Genomic DNA, 19,045 nt, shown 5'->3' with positions numbered 1-19,045 from the left:
ATAGACATTTTCTGTTTAGCATTTTTTTGGGTCTCATTCTCTTGTCTTTGTCCTTAGTAGAAACCACTATCCTGAATTTAGTGTGCAGCATTTCAACATATATTTTATGCTTTTACTATCTTCTTATAAGTCTGTGGCATTTCATATATATATATATATATATATGCTTTAATGTTTTATTTATTATATATAATGATACATTTTATTTATTACATTATATTATATTTATATTATATTTATTATATTGTATTTTTATGTTTAATTTATATATTATATATGCTATCTATATAAAAAGGTAACATTTCATATATATGAACATATATATGAACATATATATGAAATATTACCTTTTTATATAGATAGCATATATATGTGACATATATAATATAAACAGACTTGTATGTTTTCATACTTTCGATGATTTCAGACTTTATTAAACATTTCACTGTCTATAGTCTTCTGTAGCTTTTTTCGTCTAACCTTTTTTTTTATTGTGGTAAAAGTCACGTAACATGAACTCTTCCCTCTTAACAAATTTGAGTGCAACTGCATTATTGTTACCTGTAAGACAGTGTTGTGCCGTGGGTGTCTAGAATGTCTTTATCCTGGGTGACTCAGGCTCTGTACTCATCAGCAGCAACTCCCCATTTCTCCCTCCCCAGCCCCTGCCAGCCGCCCTTCTCCTTTCTGCTCCTGTGCATTCGACTGCTTTAATGTAAGTGGTATCGTGCAGTGTTTGTCCTCCCGCGACTGGCTTGTTTCCCTTAGCAGAATGTCCTCAAGGTTCATCCGTGCCGCATATGACCGGATTCCCTTTTTGTGGCTGACTAATACTCCATTGTGGGAACAGACCACATTTTCTTCATATGTTCGTCCACTGATGGACATTGAGGTTGTCTCCCTCTCTTGGCTATTAGGAATAACGCTTCAGTGGACATGGGAGTGCAGGTGTCTGTACCACATTCTCATTTAATTCTTTTGAATAAATATCCAGGGTGGGGATTGCTGGATTGCGTGGTAGTTCTATTTATAATCTTTTTGAGGGACTACCATGCTGGTTTCCATGGCGGCTGTACCATTTTCCATTCCCACCAGCAGCGCGGGAGGGTTCAGTTTCTCCAGGTACTTGCCCACACTTGCTGTTTTCAATTGTTTTGTTAATGGCTATCGTAACAGGTGTGAGGTGGTACCGCATTGTGGTTTTATTTACATTTCCCTCGTGACTAATGATGTTGAGCGTCTGTTTATATACCTGTTCGCCATTTGTAGGTCTTCTTTGGGGAGAAGTCTGCTCAAGTCCTTTGCCCATTTGTTAATCAAGTGTTACTTGATATTTTGCTATTAAGTTGTGGAGTTCCTTATATATTTTGATATTAACTCTTTATCATTTCCGTATTTGCAAATATTTTCTCCCATTCTTTGGGTTGCCTTTTACTCTGTTCTTTGCAGAAGCTTTTTTTTTTTTTTAAGAGTTTTGCATACTAACTCATCTTTTTTTTTTTTTTTTTTAAGGTTTTATGTATTTATTAGAGAGCATGAGAAGGGGTTAGGGAGAGGTGGTAGGGGCAGAGGGAGCCAGAGAAACAGACTGCCCATTGAGCAGAAAGCCCAGCTATGGGCTGGACCCCAGCACCCTGGGTTCATACGACCTGAGCTGAAGGTAGATGCTTAACCAACTGAGCCAGTCAGGCACCCCACTAATTTTTTTTTTTTAACATTTATCCATCTTTGATAATGTGGCTGTCTTTAATTCTTTTAAATACATGTAGTATTTCATTATAAAACAATATCACCATATGCTTATCCATTCTCCCATTAATTCATGTTTGAGTTGTTTGCGCTTTGTTGCTATTACAGGCACTGGGAACAGACATTCTTCTATGTGCCTCCCGGTGTACATATGCCCATTTCTCTACCGAACAGGAGGGGAGCTGCTTGCTTGTGGCATAAGATGCTTCTTGCCAAATTGCTCTCTGAAGTGGTTCAATCAGTTCAATTTTCTTTCATTATCGTATCCTATTTTCCCAGTCTGGTGTGAAATGGTATCTTACTGTAGTGTTAAATGGCATTGTACTGAGATTGGACTCTTATGTTTATTTTCCCCTCAGGTTTTCTGTTAATTGGTTGTCCAGGTTTTTTTTTTTTTTTTCCCTTCAACTCAGTTATTTGTGTTCGCTCATTGGTTTTTGAGAGTTCTCCTGTATTCTGCAGAGAAACACTTTGCTGGTTATCAGTATCTTCTCTAGGTCCACGGCTTGGATTTTCATTTTGTTTTTCAAGAATCTTTGGTTGTTTAGAATTAAAAAAAAAAATGTAGTAATATTTATCAACTTTTTAAGTCTTATCTTTAAAATCCTGAGTTTACCCCACAGGTATTTTTTTCTAAAAGTTTCCAAAGTCTTATTTTCACATTTAAGCCTTTAATTATCCTGAAAATGTTTCTCAGTGATATGCAACATGGATCTAATTTTGTTTCCCCAAACAGTGACCTGTGTCTCAGCACCATTCCATAGTCCATCCTAGCCCCTCTGATCTGCAGTACTTCTGCTATTTTATGTCAGATTTCTAAACACTATAGGAGTCTTTTTCCAGGTGTTCTGTTGCCTTTCTTTCGCCTATACCATTTTATTTACTGTGGCAGACTGTAACTCTTTTTTTTTTTTTTAAGATTTTATTTATTTATTTGACAGAGAGAGATCACAAGTAGGCAGAGAGGCAGGCAGAGGGAGGGGGAAGCAGGCTCCCCGCTGAGCAGAGAGCTGGATGCAGGGCTCCATCCCAGGACCCTGGGATCATGACCTGAGCGGAAGGCAGAGGCCTTAACCCACTGAGCCACCCATGCGTCCCCAGACTGTAACTCTTAACATTGTGGAGGGTAAGTTGCCTACTTGTTTTCTTCTTCAAATTTGTCAAAGCTTTTCTTGGCTCTTTTTTCTTATGGATTTTAGGATCGACTTACTATGGTTCACGAAAGACCCTTAGGAAGTTTTATTAGAATTATATTGAATTCCAGTTCAATTTAGGAATATTTATTAGGTTTTCACCCACAAATATTTCTCCATTTACTCAGCTCTGTAATTATCTCCATAAAGCTCTTGAAGTTTTTTGTTAGATTTATTATTAGAGAGCTTATAGCTGTAGTTACCATTTTAAATGGTAGTTTTCCTTATTTACGTTACAAAGTGCTGTTTTTTGGCTCATGGGAATTATATTCACTTTTGCATATTGATTCTTCTATCCAGAAACATTGATAAACTTATTTTTAATAGCTTTAATAGCTTTCCTTCATAATTCTTTGTATAAATAAGTATCACACAGGGATAGGGACAGTTTGGTCACCTTACATAAATTCTAAATTTTTACCTCATTTCTGTTTGTTTTGTTTTTTCTTTTCTTTTCTTCCCTTCCCCCTTCTTCCTTCCTTCCTCCCTCTCTCCCTCCCTCCCTCTCTTTCTTTCTTTCTTTCTTCTCCATGCCTGATGTGGGGCTTGAACTCATGACCCTGAGTTCAAGAGTCACATGCTCTACTGACTAGGCTAGCCACATGCCCCTCTATTTTTTAATTACATGGACTAGGACCTCTACACTATTGAATAGAAGTAACAGTTGTAGTCATCTTTGTCTCATTTCCTGGCTTTTTAAAGGAAATTCTTCTATTATTTAATCATTAGGTATGATTGTGCTATAGGGTTTTGATAAAGTTCTTTTCTATTTTTTATATGCTAGGATGTGTGTGTGTGGGGGGGCTCATGCACACGGGTATGGTTTTAAATCATGAAGGTGGGTCAAGAATGAACAGAATCATTTCTCTATCTCTAAAGACAGATGTGACCTTGGATGAACTTTCTATTAAGTTCCTCTGAATACTGATAAAAATGGAAAGTTAACTGTGTTACTAGGCAACATTGCTTATGATTAAAGTGACCTTAAATTGGTAGATGTGTTTGGCCTGGGAGGAACTATACATGAACTCTGAATTCTTGGTTAGAAGCAGTAGTTTCGAGCTTCCCTGGGAGTACTTTACAGATACGGGTCTGTCCTTCGTGGGGTCCCTGGAAGCTGTGGCTGCGAGTCAGGTGAGGTACTGGTTTTTGTTTGTGAGGAAGGCTTCTAAGCCAGCGTGACTCTGCACTTACTCTCTGATTCTCATTTCCTTGCAACCGAGCTGTGGTCTGAATCCAAAGCTCTGGGATGGCCATGTGGGTTCCTGGGAAGACTCCTCCCATGAAGAGAAATGCTTGAAATGGCCCTGCCGGCGTGCTGTGTTTTCTTCTTGCTTTTTGGGTAGATGACTGCGGTGTGTATGGTCTTTGCTAACTGGGTAGCTCAGACTGTGCAGTTAAAAGTCCCACATGGGCACTGCTCGTGCATCCAAACGAAATACAGAAAATTTACTGGGGCTGATCTGAGTTTATAACTCTCACAACCTTCAGTTTTTAATTTTTACCCATTAGAAAACTCATAACTCACGTTGCCTATAAGTTAACATTACAAATTTGAACTTATAAAAATAAATACATACAATGCACCATCTTTATTTTCTTACGTGTTAGATTCCATCTGGGTTTGCCGACCCCCAAATGGTTCTGCTACTAAGAAAAATTTGATAAGTAATAGTTTAGACCTGTGCAGTCCAGTGGGTAGATATTTGCTTTTCTGATATATGGCTATTAAATTAATATTATATATAATTAAAAATGCAGTTTTTGATTGCACTAGCCTCATTTCAAGTGTTTACCAACCACATGTGGCTAGTGGGCTACCATCTTGGACAGGGTAGAGGTCTAGAGCATTTTCAGCCTCACAGAAAGTTCTACTGGACATACTTCTTAGGTCTTATTTTTTATCATCTGAATATATCCAGATTATTAGAGACCTCTATATTTTTATTGTCTATGTTATATACTAAAAGAAACTGCTGGATGAACTAGTCAGGTTATCTGTCAGGGACAGTACTAAAGACTCCAGTGTATTATTTATGTAATAAAAAGAGAAAATTTTCTTAGGTTTGCATACCAGGACAAATTCTGTTTCTCCAGATAGCATCCCATCTTGGCCAGTGTGAATTTCGCAGATTTTTTTTTTTTTTTTTTTTGCTTTTGCTTTATCGACCAGGTAGTATAGGGCCGAATTTATGGCTTAATTTAAGTAACCTTCAGGCCTGCATAATTGCATGACCTTTTTCCCTTGTCCAGATTTTTATATTTATAAAATAAAATTTTGTTATAATGTCTGCATTTTGATAGACTATCTCAAATGTGTTGTCAAAGGAGATGGAATATAAATACAGTAATAAATTAGGAGTCACTTAGAACAGAACATGTTTTGAGGAGTGAAGGACCTAAAAACAATTCTTGGCCGATGACGATGGCAGTACCCAGACATGTCATCCGGACGGCTTTCCAAATGAAGGGGCTTAGAATGTACCCCTGTTATAAAGCCAGTTTAATTTACTTTCTCTGAGACATTTTTAATTTTCAAAATAATGTCGAAGAACTCTCCTACTACAGTAATTTGTAAAAATTTCAGGCTTTTAATATTGCTAGGGAAATTCAACCAAGAGCATATTTGGTGGTTCACAAACCAGTGAGCTGGGTTTCAGCAAAGAAGGTAGAGTGCTGTTTTGTCTCCTTATGGAATCTTTTGTATCTTTTGGAGAGCAGGGAGTTTAATTCTGGGCGTTTATTCTGGGCCATTTATACCTTCTCAGTGTATACACACCACTGTGTTTTTCTCGTTTTTCCATTTTCACCTGGAGCTTACAAGCAGGTCACCATTAGGTCTTTTATGTCTTATATTTTGCAGCTTTTCTTGCTCCTGAAAAGCACTTAAGGCAGTTTTTAGGTCAAAAGGCAGTGTAGCCTTTCAAAAAACAAAACCAGCCCCAACCAAAAGAAGTTGAGGATTAAGTACTCCCCGAGGTCCATGGTGAGCAAATTCGGGTGAGATACTGGATTTTACGTTTTCTGCTTGCTCAAGTGAGAAAAAGAAACACAGGATTATATAATTTTCGTGTGCCAGCAACCGGAAACCTGTAAACATCTGCAGAGACCAAACGTTTCCTGGAACTAAACTCGAACAGAAATTTATCACGTGAATCTTTGTTTAAAGAACCTGGTGAAAAATATCTTCAACCACAGTGACGTCAAAGGTCCAGGAGTGCAGCTCCCGCAGATCGGGTTCCCGAAGGCAGGACGCTGCCCGGCCACCGCCCGGGAGGTGTGTGTGCCGGCCTTGGGCTGGGGGTGCACAGGGGCCCTCGGAGCACAGAATCCAGCACCTCCGCTCTTTTGAAACCGTACTGAAGGAAGGAGCTTAGAAAATCAGCATTGCGGGGCGCCTGGGTGACTTCGTCAGCTGAGCGTTGGACTCTTGATTTCGGCTCAGGTCATGGTCTCAGGGTCGTGGGATCGAGTCCCACTTGCAGGGACTGACTCAGTGGGGGAGTCTGCTCGAGAGTCTCTCTCTGCCCCTTCCCCTGCCCTCTTTCACTCTCTCTCTAAGTAAATAAATCTTAGGAAGAAAGAAAAGAAAGGAAGGAAGGAAGGAAAAAAAGTCATGATTGCCAGTAGGACCGTTAGCTTTTTCTTTCTCTAAAATATTAGGTGTTGTCAGTGCAGTCTTTGTACAGGTGCTGATTTTATTCTGTCTTCATGTCCTTTAACAAATATCTGCATTGGACATATTTTATTTTTGCACATTAATGTGATACTTTTAAGCACCGAAGGAAGCAGATTACACCTTTCATGGAGTTTTAAGAGCTGGGTCTGTATTTTTTGCCCACTCCGAAGTCTGGTTCACGTCAGAGTAAGGGACAGCAGTGGAATCTTCTTTTCCCCAAGGAGCTTGCATTCATTAACACGTTTCTGTGCCAGACAGTTATTTAAGACTTCACGACTTCTGTGACATTTCCATGAAAAAAGTTTTGCCTGAAATATTTGATGGTCAAATACAACCAACTATCCACCTTTCCCATGAGAAGCCTCAGAAGGGTCATTGTAGTGCAGTTTCTTTTAAGAAGGTTTGTATCCCTTGGGCCTACCAGAGTGAGTTCACTGAAAAAAATTTAAAATGTGTTAGCCTGTCCTGTCGGTTTAAGATTGATCTTTATGTGTTTGCCACATAAAACAGTTTGAATATGGGCGTTAATTATTAGCTGCTCATTTCGATAAAATCTGACTGGTAATGTCTGCTTCCTAAGACCGAATCACACTGACATAGGTAGGAGGATGTGGTACTGGGATTTAAGGAGGCATCTTGAGGGGTTTTGAAGTCTGGTGCTATATACCTCCTATACGAGGCCATTATAGGGATTACTTGTGATAATGTAGATAAAATGCCTGGCATACTGTAGGTTCTTAATAAATATTAGTTCTTCATTCTCTTGTATTACTGGTGATGACCACATTCTGTGGTTCTTCTCAAATTGTTTTTATACTAGATGGGTATAAATATATATATTTGGGCGTGTTGGGATCTATCCTGACTTTAGCAGTGTTGTTTTACATGGACACATAAGAAAAGCGATAATAACATAGTGAAAGTGTATAGTTTCTCATTAAATTATAGGTTGATGGTGATTCAGGAAATAATGCAAATGTTTTTGAATTTCTAGGTGGTATGAGACAAGGTCGAACAGTGTTCAGGAGTAGAGTAATGATATCAGAATCCAACCTGGTCCAGTTTTATTTGTGAGACTTAGTTATGCACACACAAATTGCTTTGATAAACTGCTCTTTGTGTAGTGTCCACTAGGACCTCCAGTAAGTGGAGACTTGGGAGTCTGGGGATTAGAGATGGAAATGTGCTGGGGTAGCCAGTGAGAGTCTCGGGATTCTTGGAAGACAGACTTACTCATGAAAAGAACCTTGAAGTCATTTAGCTGTAGGCTGAGAAGTGCCTTTGGAAATCTTGAAGCAATTGGTAGCTGTACCAGAGAAGTTTAAAGAACCACCTTGTGAAAGAAAGCAGCCATACCTAGGCTCTCAGTCACCATTCTTCCTATCACCCAGTTTAGGTATTTGCGAAACTAAAAGTTCTTCTTACATATACTATGGCAAATAACATAACAGTGGGGGCTTGAGAGGGACTCCCATCAGGACTGTGCTCACAGGCAAGGCGTTAAAAATAAATGCCTGTCCCCCCACACGAGGACACAGTTGGATGGCTGCGGTGTAAAGGGAGGGAATTCGGCATTGATAACTGAGACCCAAAAGTCACATTTTAAAATGTCCTACTTAACTCTTAAAGTTGGTAACACATAACATGTTCATAATGTGGGAAAACTAAAATTTCAGTGCAAAATATGATTAGTGATGAAATTACCTGGAGACTGTGTATAAGTTACTCTGCAAAATTTGTTTGTAACCACATGGTCCATGTTCCCTAAGAGATTCTCTTACGAATAGTAGGGTCTGGAGGTTTAGTTAGTTTGCCTTCTCAGAATCTTATTTTCAACCATTTATTCAGTGCATTTATATTGGCATGCAGTATTAGACAAAACACAAATTTCTTCCCTTAAGAAAGTTAAAATCTACAAGGGGAAGAGAAGAAGGAGGGGAGGGGTACCAGTGGGCAGAGATGAATGAATGAATGGATATAAACAAATATAAGTGAATCAGGGTGGCTGGATAGAAAGTTGTAATGGTGGTGATGAGGTGTTACATGAAATAGAGTGGCCAAGAAGTCCCACCTGATGGTTGATACTTGGAGTAAGGGTCTGCTGTGGAGTAAGTGTCTCTGAACAAGAGTGCCATGTAGATGTCTCTGAAGAAGCGCGTTCTGGAGAGGGGAATAGCAGTCTACTGCGAAGACCCTGGCATGAGTGTGTTCACATCCTAAAGCAGGAGCCAAGGCAGTAGGACAAGAATGAGGAAGAGACAGTAGCAGCGATGAAGCAAGAGTGGTTACTTGGGTCCAGTTATGGACCTTGAAGGCTGCTACAGTGACTTTTACTCTGAATGAGAAGGGAAACTTTTGGTGGGTTTTGAGCGGAGAAGTGACATGATCTGATTTTTTATTTTTTATTTTTTTAAAAATTTTTCTTTTTAAAGATTTTATTTATTTATTTGACAGAGAGATCACAAGCAGGCAGAGAGGCAGGCAGAGAGAGAGGAGGAAGCAGGCTCCCCGCTGAGCAGAGAGCCCGAGGCGGGGCTCGATCCCAGGACTCTGAGATCATAACCCGAGCCGAAGGCAGCGGCTTAACCCACTGAGCCACCCAGGCGCCCCCGATCTGATTTTTTAAAAGTCAATATGACTGAAAAAAATAAATCAAGGTAACTCTGGCCTTTTGTTTTGAAAACTGTGCAGTGAGGCAGGGGAAGAATCGGTTGGGAGGCTGTTGCAGGAATCCAGATGGAGGCAAAGGAGTCTCAGGTAGAAGTTGCGGTGGTGGAAGTAGGGAGAAGTACTTAGAATTTAGATACGTTTCTAAGATGGAGCTAACAGAATTTGCTGATGGATTGGATATGTGGTGTGCAGGAAAGGGAAAAGTCAGGGATGACGTGGAAGATTGAATTCCATTTACTGAGGTGGGGAATCCTGTGGGAGCATCAGTCATACTGGGGTGGAACATCAGGAGTTTGGTGTGGGGTGATGTTAAGTGTGAAATATCTGTTTGATGTCCAAGAGGAGATGTCAGGTAGGGAGCTGAAAATATGAGTGAGGTAAAGGAAGAGGTTCAGACTCTTAGGGGTGGTATTTAAAGTGGTCTGAGGGGCACCTGGGTGGCTCAGTGGGTTAAGCCTCTGCCTTCGGCTCAGGTCATGTTCTCAGGGTCCTGGGATCGAGTCCCGCATCGGGCTCTCTGCTCAGCAGAGCCTGCTTCCTCCTCTCTCTCTGCCTACTTGTGATCTCTCTCTGTCAAATAAATAAATAAAATCTTTAAAAAAAAATAAAGTGGTCTGAGACCTATTGATATGAGGAAGAGGAGGGGATAGAGATAGAGAAGAAATTTGAGACCCGAAAGCCCTGCTTTAACCTAAAAGGTTGGCATAATGAGAAGTCTAAGAAGGAATGGCCAGTGAAAGGGAAGGAGAGTCAGGGAAGAGTGTGGTGTCCTAGAAACCAAGCAAAGAAAGAGGGGAGTGATCAGGTCTATTAAGTACCAGACAGGTTCGGGAAGACGAGGTCCAGTTACGATGAAAACTGACTATTTAATTTCAGTAAAAAATGTCTCTCCTGGTCCGTCCCACCTGCCTGCCCCAGGTGCCCTTGAACGAATTCAGGGTGGCTCTATCTGGAGAGAACTATGCTACCTGCCTCAGGGAGTGGTCATGACGAACAGTTTAAAAAGGGTAATTCGTTTTAAGTGCGTGTCGCAGTACTTGGCTAGTTCAAGATGGTTGGATAGTTGGATGGTTGGATAGATAGCAAGACCTTGCCTAGTTCAGGATGGAGGTCGTTGGTGGTTTAACAAGAGTAGTTTCAGGACAGCAGTGGGGACAAAGCCTGACGGGAATGGGTTCAAGTGAGGATGGGGGGAAAGAATTGGAGACAGCAGATACTGTCAGCTCTGAGTATTCCTATAAAATTGGATTAGAGAAATGGGGGAGTTCACGGGAATGTGGGGTTGAGAGAGAGCTTTTTCTCTCTCCCTTTCCCTCAGGTTGGGACGAAGTATAGCCTGTTTGTGTGCTGTTGAGAGCCGGCCTGTGTAGAGGGGACCATTGGTGATGTAGTTGGATTTAGGATGGAGAGGTGTTTTGGTCATAAATCATGAGTTGACTGAAATAACTAGATTGCCCTTTGTCTCCTTGCTTTCTCCTCCTCAGTCATTCATTCACTCATTCACCAAATATTTACTAAAGGTTCGCAAGGTGGCAAGGACCGTGCCAGGTGCTGGGTAAAAAGATTGGTGATTGGGGCACCTGGGTGGCTCAGTGGTTAAGCCTCTGCCTTCAGCTCAGGTCATGATCTCAGGGTCCTGGGATCGAGTCCCACATCGGGCTCTCTGCTCTGCAGGGAGCCTGCTTCCTCCTCTCTCTCTCTCTCTGCTTGCCTGTCTGCCCACTTGTGATCTCTCTCTGTCAGATAAATAAAATCTTAAAAAAAAAAAAAAAGATTGGTGATTAAGAGGTAAATCAAACAGAAGTGATGGGGCACCTGGGTGGCTCAGTGGGTTAGGCCTCTGCCTTCAGCTTGGGTCCTGATCTCTGGGTCCTGGGATCGAGCCCTGCATCGGGCTCTCTGCTCAGCGGGGAGCCTGCTTCTCCCTCTCTCTCTGCCTGCCTCTCTGCCTACTTGTGATCCCATGTTCTCTGTCAAATGAATAAATGGAATCTTAAAAAAAAAACAACAAAAAAAAGGAGTGATGTCTATACTCTCTTGAAGTTTTTACCGTCTGGTGGAGATAGGCTTTCTAAAAGCACACAAGTCAGTACAGATTTTGATGAATGCTCTGTAGCAAAAATACAGAGTACTTTTTGGGGAGAGGATACCATGGGGTAACTTGGATTGAGGGTGTTAGGAGTCTCTCAGATGACTATTAAGAGCAGAAGGAACACACAGAGGCCCTGGGGCAGGGGAGGACCTGCTATGAATGAGGGTTTGAGAGGTAGGGAGGGACCAGGTCTCTCAGAGCTTTGGAGGCCCTGTTAAGGTTTTGGATTGTATTCAAGGAGCAATGGGAAGCCATTGGGAATTTGGTAAATTGGGAAGCAATGTGACGGAATTTTCACTGGGGAAGAAAACTGTGTGTGGGAGTGTGCGTCCTGGTGAGGGGATTGGAGGGAGGTGAGTGTGGAAGAAGGAACACCAAAAAAAGATACTATCTTTAAAATCTTAAGCCTGAAATACTTAACAATTTTGGTATGAAAAAGGTAGAATTGAGAATATCCTCTGTTTAGCAGACTTTGCTTTGAGCTTACCAAGTTTTTCAGCAGCTGTGAAAAGAGCATTTCTTGTTGAAAATAACATCAGGGGCACCTGAGTGGCTCAGTTGTTAAGCATCTGCCTTTGGCTTGGGTCATGATCCCAGGGTCCTGGGATCGAGCCCCGAATCAGGCTCCCTGCTCAGCAGAAAGTCTTCTTCTCCCTCTCCCACTTCTCCTGCTTGTGTTCCCTCTCTCACTATCTCTGTCAAATAAATAAATAAAATCTTAAAAAAAAAAGAAAACGACAGCAGTACAGAAGGGCCAGATGAAGTCAGTGATTTCAGATTATTTAACATAAAATGAAACTTCGAAAAAGACTTTGGCAACTTTGTGAAAAATTAAAAATAGTAAGATCATGTCAGCCTTTTTTCTCCATAGTACAAGTGACACAGTATTACAGATAGAATCTATTAAGAAAACAGATTGAAGTACAAGGATATGTACCAAGAGTAATTAATCTGCTTAGGATATCTTAAGTGTTCATGTAATGCACATAAACCTTAAATTTTGCTTTAATGGGGGCACCTGGGTGGCTCAGAGGGTTAAAGCCTCTGCCTTCATCTCGGGTCATGATCCCGGCATCCTGGGATTGAGCCCCGCATCGGGCTCTCTGCTCGGCAGGGAGCCTGCTTCCTCCTCTCTCTCTCTGCCTGCCTCTCTGCCTACTTGTGATCTCTGTCAAATAAATAAATTTAAAAAAAATTTTTGCTTTAATGTAGTGGACGTGCATTATTTTTGCTTTTTAGAATATAAATTAATACAATAAAGACAGTTGATCAGCTTAACAAATAAATATTTCCAAAGTTCCTCTTTTCATTCTCAAAAGTGTCTTCCTTTGTATGGTTAGGGAACAAGGATGTCTGCCGGTTGAAGGATCAGAGCCGTAAAAGGGTGATCAGGTTATAGTTCAGAATATACTTATATTATTAAACGAAGTTGGGCTTCTCCCCAGAGAGAGTTCTGAAAACAGAGGGTGGTTGTAATACCAAGTATTGCCAGTTCAACTCGCCCACATCCACAGGACCATGAATGTGAACGTGTTCTGAGCCCTCACTTGAAGAGAGAGGAAAGAAGAAACAGAAGTTACTATCTAGACAGTACACTTGAGAGAAGTTCTCTCTTGGTTCTAACCCCCTCCCCTTTTTTTCCCTCTCACACAGGCATTTTATTAATGCTTTTGAAGATTAGAAGATATTTTGCCTTCTGGAGTTTTCTGACTCACTGCTGATGATCTGAGCTTGAGCTGAGGGCTGCCCGGTTAGGGGAGATGATCAGTAAGCCTCTGTAACATTCAAGTGAGTAGAGATGCCGCTGTGCACTGTGTTTAACTGCTTAAGAAGAAAGTAAAATTTCGTGACGTTAAAGGTTTAAAGTATTATGCATTTTAATTGGATCCTTTAAGTTTTGTTGTTGAGTAATGATGGCAGTTATTGTAATTCCAACAAGTTGAGTATTTGTAAGTAATGGGATTCCAGAAGAAATTAATCCCCTGATGATAAAAAAAAAGTTTGTGAAAATATTTTCCATGAATAATACTTGAGCTTGTAATTAATCTAGTGAAGACCTAAGTGCGTATATTAGAAACTTAAAAGCGTTCTCCCTGGTGCTTTATTTTACTTTTATGTTATGAAATGCAAAATTATTGGTAAGGCAACTCATAAATTTTAAAAATACGGCTGTATCTGTACCGAAGTTGTCTTTTAACATAGACTATATTTTGGTTAACTTGAAATAAATACTGGTTTGTTTTGTAGAAGTAGAATTTTAATAGCTCTTAATATTTGAAATAACGATTTTTCCCCCTACTAATAGAGATAAAAACACAGAATCTCTCCGGATTTAACTTTCTTTTTTAATTGAGGAGACTAAGAAGGAAGGGCATCCATACTTTCTAATCAAAACATATGGATGAAATTTAAAGAGTTGAGCCAGTAATCTTGATAGAAATTGTTTCTCAGAATGAAAGCTATTTCTCCTCTTCTTATAGCAGTTGAACCTGTTTTAACAAAACTAGGAAACCATGAGGTTGTACCGTGGTCTTGAATTGTGAAGTTAAAAATGATTAATAAATATACAGGTGTTTCCCTCTATGATGGGTTAAATTTGGTTGCTATCTGTGCTGTCCCAAATGGTAGCCACTGGCCACATGTAGCCACTGACATTTGAAATGTGGCTAGCACCACTGGGATGTGTTGTGCATAACATACACACTACATTCAAAGACTTACATGAAAGAAAACCCTGTAAAATATTTTATTAATAATTTTTGTATGAGTCACATATTGAAATGACAATATTTTGGCTATATTAGGTTAAACAAACCTCTTAAAAATTTCACTTGCTTTCTTTTGTGTTTTTATGTGACTGCTGGAAAATTCTAAATTACTTGTAGATTACATTATATTTCTAATGGACAGAAGTAGTCATATGTGATCAACATTCTTAGTGATCCATTACTCACCATTCTGTAGGCTTGAGTCTTCTGGTGTGTGTATGGATCAGTCAGTATAAATCTATATTATAAATGTATATATATGTATAAATCTATATATATGGTTCTTTGATTCATCAGATAGTTCCTAATATCTACCATGTGCCAGACAGTATTCTAGTCACTGGCCGTACAGTACAGAACAAAATAAACCATCCTGGGGCGCCTGGGTGGCTCATTCCATTAAGTGTCCCAACTTTTGATTTTAGCCCAGCTCTTGATTTCAGCATTGTGAGTTCAAGCCTCATGCTGGGCTCCATACCGGGTGTGGAGCCTACTTAAAAAAAAAAAAATGTCCTCCTTTTCATGGAGTTAGCAATGGAGACTAAACACAGACTAAAAACAAAGAAGAAAAAAATATATAATCTATTAGAAAGCTATAAGCACTCTGGAAACAAGGTAGGGTGTTCAAGAAAAGCCTCACTGAGGAAGGTGAGAGAAGGACCCTGTAGAGATCTTAGGGAAGAGTGTTCCAGGCATGGGGAGTAGAAACACAAAGCTTTTGTGGCAGGAGTGTGCTTGGCTTGTTCAAGTGGTGGTGGAAGGAGGTGTGGTGATGGTTTGGAGTGGAGTGAGTGAGGGGGAGAGGAGATGAAAGGTAATGCATGGTCATAGCAGGTGAGCGTTTGCAAGGATTCAGTAAGGTGGAGCTCCCTTGGTGGGTTTTGAGAAGAGAAGTGACTGGATCTTCCTGTGGAAGCTGTTTCAACTGGACTTCTCTGAGGGGAGGGTGGGAGCATTTCCAAGGGTGGCAGCAGAGAGCCCCAAGGCTGCTGCCGTGACCCGTGTGAGAGATGGTGGACCCGGAGCCCATAAACAAGGAAAGTGAAGAGAAGGGAGGGAATTCTAGTTACCCCTTACTGTGGAACTGGATGTAGAGTGAGAGAGAAAGAGATGTGTCAAGAATGACTCCATTTGCAGCTTGAACCACTGAAGAATGGAGTTGCCGTTTGAGTTGGCTTGGAGTGAACAGGATGACGAGGGGGCTGCTCAGTTTTGGACACGTTCAGTTGGAGATTCCTCTTCAGACCTCTGAGTGGGAAGGTCAAGTAGGCAGAGTCTGGAGTTCAGCGAGCGTCAGGGCTGAAGAGGCGAATTTGAAATCATAAGCAATTACTATTACTTTAAAGCCCTAAGAAGAGTTGAAGCCACCAAAGGAGTGAGAAGAGACGGAAAAGGGGAGAGGGAGTGGGCAGTAGTTCAGGAACACCGTCTGCGCTCAGAGAGGCCCACTGGACCCGTGTTGTCGAATTAGCATCTGTCTTCTCCAGGGCAGCAGTGATGCGGTAGCCACGTGGGAGATGCTTTTATCTCTGGAAGCTGCACACTGACGTATTCAGGGGGGAAGTGTCCTATGTCTCTCTTCCCCTTTTGGATGGTCTGACACAAAAGAACTGTAGAAAAAACTGGAAGGAGTGTGCTAAAATGTCAGCGTGTAGGACTTCAGCTGAATACCTGAATACTTTGAACTTTTCTGCAGCTTCAAAGTTGTTTTTAAAAGCACCTCTGAAGAGGGACAAGTGTGAGGGTGGTGGGCTGCTGGTTTTCATAAGTCTCGCTGAGTGTTTGACGCTACACACTCCATACATGTTTGACTTGGGTAAGAATAGAAAACAATAAAATAAGTCAGCTGGTAGGGGAAGCGTGGTGACTTTGGGAAATGTTACCTAATAACCAAATCAGTTCTTTGGAAATTAGTACTTTTTAAATATGGCCGTTGAGTCTGAGGGCTGGAATTTACCTTGGAGCACCGCTCAGCCTGCCTCATCCATGCTAGGGATTAATAAAATGAAGTTCAAGGAAGTGAAATGACTTGCACAGGGTCACGTGCCCGTGTCGCAGCAGAGCCAGATCTGAAAACTGCATCTTTGTACTTTGGTTTCAATCATTTAAAAAAAAAAAAAAAAAAGGAACGAAAGGACAGAGAGAGGTCTAGGACCTGAGCCAGGGACCACTGCAACAACTGGAGTCTCAACACGAGAGCCTGAGGAACAGATGAGAAGGTAGGCATTGGGATATTCTAGTCACCAAGGGCGGAAGTGTTGTGAGAAGCAAGGATAACTGGCCTCGTCAAATGCTGCTGGTGCGTTAGATACGACGTGAGGTGGAAATCGAGCATGGGATTCAGCAGCGAGGAGGTTATTAGCAAGGTCGACAAAAGGTTTTCGTGAAGTGGTGGAGGAAAAAGCCCGAATGAAACCGGTTCAAGGGAGAGTTGGAGGAGGTGCCCCGAAGAGGGTGAGTGTAGACCCTCTTCTGAGGAACTGTGGAGGCAACGGGGGGCGGTCAAGGAAGTGTTTGATGTTTACCAGATGGGAGAAATTACTTTTTTTCCAATGTGTGTATTAAGAAAGATTTCAAGATACTCTTCTGAAATGACCCACCAGGTTTGTGACACTTAAGACTACCACCGTGTGTGTGTGTGTGTGTGTGTGTGTGTGTTTAGTGTTTCCCTCCTAGGGGGGTTTCCTAGAACAGTGCTTTGTACTGTGTGTGTGTGTGTGTGTGTGTGTGTGTGCGCGTGCATATGTGCACAGGTGTGGAGAGGTTGGCATTATGTTAAAGGTTGCTTTTGTATAGTTGTTAGAAAAGTTGGCCTCATTTCTTCTTGCTCAGGGAGTGCATTCACACTGCTATAATTAGAATTTTAGAATTTTCAAGGAAATATGTGTTAAGCCTGTTCTCAATCGAAAGTGTTGAGAAAGCGATTGTTTGGGGGGTAATCTCTTCCCCTTACCTTTTTTTTTTTTTTTTTTTTTTTTGGAAAGACTTTATTTATTTGATAGTGAGCACTAGCAGGGGGAGCAGCTGAGGGAGAGGGAGAAGCAGGCTCCCCACTCAGCAGGGAGCCCGATGTGGGGCTCGATACCAGGACCCTGGGATCATGACCTGACCCAAAGGTGGACCTTCAGCCAACTGAGCCACCTAGGCGCCCCTCTTCTCCTTATGGAAGTTACCAAAACGTTGGAAGAAATGGAAGCATAGACATGTACAAGGTCACAAGACAAAATGTTGCCAGCTGATTCACCAGCTACGCGGAACACTTAATCCCTGTGTATTTCCGTTCTGACAGGTATAAAATGAGGATGGTATTTGTCCTACCTACTATGTGAGGTTTTCATAGGATCACAGGAGACGGGAGATGAAAGAGCTTTGTCAAGTTCAAAGCATTCTATAAATACAGTGCCCCAGTGCTGAAGGCAAGTTAGGCCTGAGGGTTTTGTGATAGTATCTGGAATAACAGGAGAAGAAATTGGATTACAAAATCTGGATTGCGAATACTCATAGAATAATACTAATGGCACCCACAAGAATTTCCTTTTTGCCTGAGTCCGGCTGTGCTGACAACATCACAGAACCCCTTGTCTTTGGGCCATTGTGGAGTTTTTGTGGTTAAGGGCTATGGCTGAGATCCAAGTAGTCATTCAGCGAATCCCCTGGGAACCTCAAAATTACTGAACATCTGACTGTTTTGGTACTTTTAATATAATGTTGGTTTGCTGGTGCTGTGTGGAAGGGCTCTTAATGGAAAATATTCAGGTTCTGATGATAAATTTTATGTCAGACTTGTATTTGATACTTGACATGGAATTATTGTCCTGCTTTATTTTTCAAAGAGATTATGTTATGGGAGGGTGAGAAATTAAATATGGACGGCAAGGTCACTTCCATTCATGATGATGTGAAGAGGATGGGTGGTTCTTTCTCAATAAAACAAGTCTGGAATGGGACAGGATTGACAAAACCAGTCATTTCTGGGTACTGGAAATAGACTGGGAAGGCAGACAATAAACAGGCTGCAGCCTTGGCTAGAAAGAATGGGAGTTTGTGGCCCTCTTGCCTGGGCCCCTCTCCCGCCTCTTATCTCACTCGGTGAGAACTACAGTTTTACCAATTTGTACTTTTTATCAGAAGTGATAGATGCAATTTGATGGGGGTTGGTGGTAGAAACGCACAGCTTTGTTGGCCAAGAGTGGCATACCCGATTCGTAATGGACAGGGGAAGACCTACAGCTTTGCTGCCTCAATGTTGCGGTCCTGGTTTGGAACTACCATCCAGAAATTTAACAGGACGATCCCAGAAATGGGACAGCCATAGAAGGGCTGACATCAGCTCTCCACACAGTTGCGGCTGGCTGCTAAGTTTGCATGCCCTGGGGATCGATAAAACTCAAGAGAACCCAGCAAAGAGCCAAAGTCAGGGGAGTTTCTTGAGAGCTGGGGACAACTCTGAATGCTTTTACAATCCACATGCAGCTTCCTCAGTGGAGGGTGGAAGCCTTAACAGGTACAGAGTATTTGAACACAGACTCTGCCCAAATCACTGTGGCTGACCAGTACCCTAGGCAGATGCAGGGGTAACTCATAGGGAACTAAACCAGAGGACAGAAATACGAATTTTATTTTATTTTTAAAAGATTTTATTTTATTTATTTGACAGAGATCACAAGGAGGCAGAGAGGCAGGCAGAGAGAGAGAAAGGAAAGCAAGCTCCCTGCTAGGCTGAGAGCCTGATGCAGGACTCGATCCCAGGACCCCGGGATCATGACCGGAGCTGAGGGCAGGGGCTTTAGCTCACTGAGCCACCCAGGTGCCTCCAGAAATAATGAATTTTAAAAACTAAGTTGGGGGGGTCACCTGGCTGGCTGGCTCAGTTGATGGAGTATGCGACTGTTGA

At 41.6% G+C, this 19,045-nt stretch overlaps 1 long non-coding RNA gene across 1 annotated transcript in view; it reads left to right on the top strand.

Annotated features, from left to right (window-relative positions):
- LOC125080822 (uncharacterized) overlaps positions 1-17,179 on the top strand; it is a 54,591-nt gene extending 37,412 nt beyond the window's left edge. Inside the window, exon 5 of the long non-coding RNA XR_007121491.1 lies at positions 13,037-17,179. This is a non-coding gene — a long non-coding RNA (uncharacterized LOC125080822). The remainder of the gene's footprint in view (positions 1-13,036) is intronic.
- Positions 17,180-19,045: the final 1,866 nt, after the last annotated feature.

The sequence above is a fragment of the Lutra lutra genome, chromosome 11 (assembly GCF_902655055.1).
Source record: "Lutra lutra chromosome 11, mLutLut1.2, whole genome shotgun sequence".
NCBI classification, from domain to species: domain Eukaryota; kingdom Metazoa; phylum Chordata; class Mammalia; order Carnivora; family Mustelidae; genus Lutra; species Lutra lutra.
This window is presented reverse-complemented; position numbering and strand designations above follow the sequence as displayed.